General features: G+C 32.8%; 1 non-coding gene across 1 annotated transcript; it reads left to right on the forward strand.

Moving 5' to 3' along the window:
• Nucleotides 1–1,165: 1,165 nt before the first annotated feature.
• TRNAD-GUC (transfer RNA aspartic acid (anticodon GUC)) lies at nt 1,166–1,237 on the forward strand. The gene has a single exon. It is a non-coding gene; the product is annotated as a tRNA-Asp (tRNA).
• Nucleotides 1,238–4,809: the final 3,572 nt, after the last annotated feature.

The raw sequence follows: 4,809 nt of genomic DNA on the forward strand, positions 1-4,809 counted from the left end.
GCCCAAAACTATAATAGCCCAAAATACCTATTTTGGAACTAAATCAAATTTAATCTATTTTAAATCTAAATTAAATCTATCTAAAAAGTTGTATTCACAGAGTGGAAGAAACATTAGAAAAAGGAACGGGAGAGGATGACTTAGGAGGTGCGTGAGAGTATGTCTCAGGAGGAACGAGAAAGGGTGATCCAGGAGGAGTGGGGGAAGGTTTATCGGAGGAGCAGTATAGGTTGATTCAGGAGGTGCGAGAGAGGTTGATCCAGGCGAAACGAGAGAGAGAGAGAGAGAGAGAGAGAGAGAGAGAGAGAGAGAGAGAGAGAGAGAGAGAGAGAGAGAGAGAGAGAGAGAGAGAGAGAGAGAGAGAGAGAGAGAGAAAGAGAGAGAGAGAGCGCGCATCAAGAGGAGCAAGAGAGATTGAGCGAGGAGGAACAAGAGAAATTAACCGATGAGATGCGGGAGAAGTGTATCTCAGAATATGATTAAGTTAAGTATAAGTTTGGTTAAAAAAAATATGTGTTGAGAGTTATTAACTGATTTTTTTTATTAACTTTTTTGAAAGTAAATTATAATTTTATTTCTCACAAAAAAATAATTATATTTATGTAAAATTGTCAAAATAACTTAAAATTAAAACAGGTAAATTTTTGACTAAAAGAAAGTAAATTCTTTAGTACTAATGAATTTTGATTGGATACTTCGTGAAATTTGATTTAAAAGTTTAGTTTATTTTATAATAAAAAAAATATTACAAAAGAAACAGTATTGATTAACATTATTTAATTGGATGATAAATACCTATCTAAGAATTAAAAAAAGTATGAGAGTGTTCACGATTTTAAAAAATAAAATAAAAATCATCCTCATATATAGAGAATTAAATAAAATGTAAAAGGCCCACGCTGTGATTAAATCAACCCCATGTGTAAACGAATTAAAAATGTCAAACTATGAGCTTTTCAAAAATGAGATTATAATGATTGAACTCTTTTGAAAACCAATAATTTCAGTATAACAATGTATAAGAAATGAGAACTAAAAAACATATCATTGCAAGAGAAGTTTGAAAGTGAAACCCACATGACCAGACAATAGTTAACACTAGAATAAACAATAGATAACAATGGATATTGTCAAAAGAAAACACAAACCACCATACCACAACTGAGTCGTTGTAGTATAGTGGTAAGTATTCCCGCCTGTCACGCGGGTGACCCGGGTTCGATCCCCGGCAACGGCGAGATTTTAGTATTTTTCATATTTTCCTGTTTCATTTTCATGTTGGGGTGACCCGGGTTCGATCCCCGGCAACGGCGAGATTTATCTGCAACAAATCATGTAAAGATTAATAAAAAAATATTAAACATCATTTTCATATTACAAATATACTATTTTTTATTTTATTTTTAATCTTTCTATTTTAAAAGTTTTCCAGAAAATATTTTCATCACAATATTCAAATTAATTAAATATGATAGTGTAGAGAGAGACTACAAACAAATGACCTTATATTTATGCATAAAACGGATGAATAAAAAATAGTCAAATATATTCTCCTATCTTTTTAAGTTAAAAAATCATAAGGGGTTCGTTTTTTATATTTTTTTACCTTGTTAATCATTTAAATCACATAACAAATGTAAAAGGTTAGTTTTTTTTTTCCCATCCAACTCGTTAAAAATATCCATGTGGCAATTTAAATGTTGATGTAGCAAGTTTAAATTAATGAAGGTATTATTTAAATAAATTCTAATACAAGTAAAATATATAAATAAAAATTATAGTTTTGTTTACCTACATCTTTTTCATCTTTCTCATCTTCATCCACATCAACCTTAACCACCTTCATTAAATTGAAAAGCAATTCTAACATAAAATTAATTTTTTAAATTATTTATTCTATAAAGAATAGATAAATAAAACTATAATTAGGTTTGATTTATTTTGGTTTATAATTTGTTCTTGTTTTCTTTTATTTGATCATTCCTATGATTTTTTGGTTACATGATCATTCCTATGATTACTGTTACTGTTTAGTTAAAAAACGGTCGCGGTTTAATTTTTTTGGCCTACGGTTCACATATAATTTGTTTGTGGTTTCTTATACCCATTTTGATTATAGAGAAGAAGGATCTAAAAAATTGTTTCATTAAGGCTATAAAGGGATTTATTTAAAAATACATACCATATGCACATGAAGGCCAGAGGAGGTTTCATATATTCTTCTTCCTTTAGGTCTCTATAAAGGAATGCAATGTTAATGTCTAATGGAGATGCCAATTGAGGGAAGAGGCCATGGATAATAACATATGAATGATAATCATTTTAATAACAAGCTAAAAGTTTCTAAGTAATATAATCCTTCAGCTTGGTTAAAGCCCTTGGTAACAAGTATGACCTTATATCTCTCAATGGTACGTACCATTAGGCTTAAAATTTAATTTGAATATCCATTTGCATTCAATGACTTTTTTATTTGGGGGGAAGGGGTGTGATGTCCCAAGTATGGGTATCCTTGAGAGAGTTAAGTTCGTTTTGAATGACTTATTGCCAATTGGGATTAGTGATAGCAGATGAATATGAATTAGTTTCAGTGATGGTTGAGATATTTAAATTAAAAAAACATATGTTTATGAGATAAGTTATCATATGACAAATAATTAGATAAAGGATAAAGAGTAATACATGTGCATGAACATGGTAAGGAGGTACCTGAAAGAAGATTGTAATGAAAATCTTGCAAATATGATGATAGTTTGGATAGGAAAGTATACTTTTTAACTATAATGAGTATGACAGTGGTTGAAGGTATGATAGGAGAGGGGATGAGAGGTGTGGATAGCGTCTCTGACAGCTCCCCTGAAATATTTAGGCGCGCTAGGAGCTATGGGAATTTGATTTCTGTAGTCGGACATGAAAAGCATATATGATAGCTGTAGCAACCTGCCTAAAAATTTCAGCTTTCGAGTCGCCACCTATTCTGAAGGGCGAATAGGAAACCCTACACAGATAAGAGATTGAGGGTAAGTTATTATAATCAGGCTGAGGGAAGGTGTTAGGCACCCTCAGCCCTTTCCTAAAGGCTAATGTTCAAAGATTAGGGTTGCATGGCAGGGTTTGTAAAGAAATGTGGCAAACAGAATTTTAATGACATGATTGAGATTTTGAAGAGGGGGACTCGCCTTGTTGCCAAGTGCCTACGTACCTCCTTAGGGAGGATCAGAGTCTACGTAGTTCGGGAAGGGTTGTACGCCATTTAGAGTTTGAATTTGATTTGATATGGTTTTTTAGAGGCTTTTTGAATGGCCTATCGTAGTTTGATAATTTGTAATTTTGGATGGACTTTAGAATTATTTTAGGGTTTGGGCGTACAACCCTGATTTGGCACAATTAACCGCAATGATCAATAGGTTTGATCACCATAGTTAAAAGATTTGGAGTTTGGCACCATTACCAATTCAAATCGATTGATTCGATTATCACTAATAATGAATTAATGTGTTTTATTACTTATTTTATAAATTTTATTTTGTATCGTTACCCCTCATAACCGATTAATACGATTACAAATAATAACAAATTAATTATATAACGAGGCAAGATTAATCATCACAATCAATAAGATAATTGCAACCATTTAATCGAATATAGTTTGAATTTTATTTTAATTAAATAGTATTTTAATTAAAATCATTGTTAACCATAGCGATCAATCGATTTGATCGGCACGAATAACAAATTGAAAATTTCCAATATAATCATTATGTATTTATTTTATTAAAGAAATAATTATAACATAATTAATATATATTAAAAATAAGTATTTTAATTAAAATAAAACAAATAATTAAAATTTATTTTAGTTTTATTAAGGTTTTGGTTTTATATGGTTGTTAATAGGGTGTATAGTATGGGGATTTGATTAGAGGCGTCAGATCTGGTTGGGAGAAGAGTCAAAGGTCAGATTATGAGGGTACATGGTGAGGTCTATAGACATGGGCGCATGCAATCAAGAACTTAGAAATTCAGAAAAAATAATGTGGGAGCTGGGTATCGAACCCTTGCCCCTGGGGATAAACATAATCCACCTTTACCACTCAACTGGGGGCTAGTACGCGTTTAACAAGCGCTTTCACAACAATATGTAAAATGATTAAACGTAACTAAGAAACGCGCGCGCAATTTTAAAACAGCCAACCAGACGATGACACACCATCGTCTTCCCCAAGAAGACACAAAAAATCTGCAGATATAGCTACGTTTTAGCTACGATTTCCTTCGTAGCAATCGAGACCAGGAAAATAACGATTAAGGCATACAAGCATACAAATATGGCGCGACCCCCTCAAATTCCTCGTCTACCTCATACGAACCTGTACACGTTATTATCTTGCCCTAATTTAACCTCTACACGAAACCCCCAAAAAAAACCTAGAAAGCTTCGTTCGGCCTCTTATGGCGTATCACGTTTGAGGCACACAAACTTCATGTAATCAACCCAGAAACAACCATGACAATCATACAAAGCATAATACGACAATAATTCAACAGATAAATGCAAGAATGATGCTAATCGATAGAAAGTTCAGAGCGACCTACCTTGAACAATTGGAGACAATTCTGGGGGTGTTGATGTAGAGTAGCGATCCAGACACGTTCCAAATCTCCTGAGGAAACTTTTGAAACCTTTAGATCTTGTTGAAAGCCTCCAATTCTCTAAAACCGAGTTTGAGTTTCTCACTGAATTTTTGATTCTTGCAAGTCTGCCTCTCTCTGAATTTTGCGTCCCCTAATCCCATGCTTTAGGTTCAG

The sequence above is a fragment of the Vicia villosa genome, linkage group LG4 (assembly GCF_029867415.1).
Source record: "Vicia villosa cultivar HV-30 ecotype Madison, WI linkage group LG4, Vvil1.0, whole genome shotgun sequence".
Taxonomy (NCBI): domain Eukaryota; kingdom Viridiplantae; phylum Streptophyta; class Magnoliopsida; order Fabales; family Fabaceae; genus Vicia; species Vicia villosa.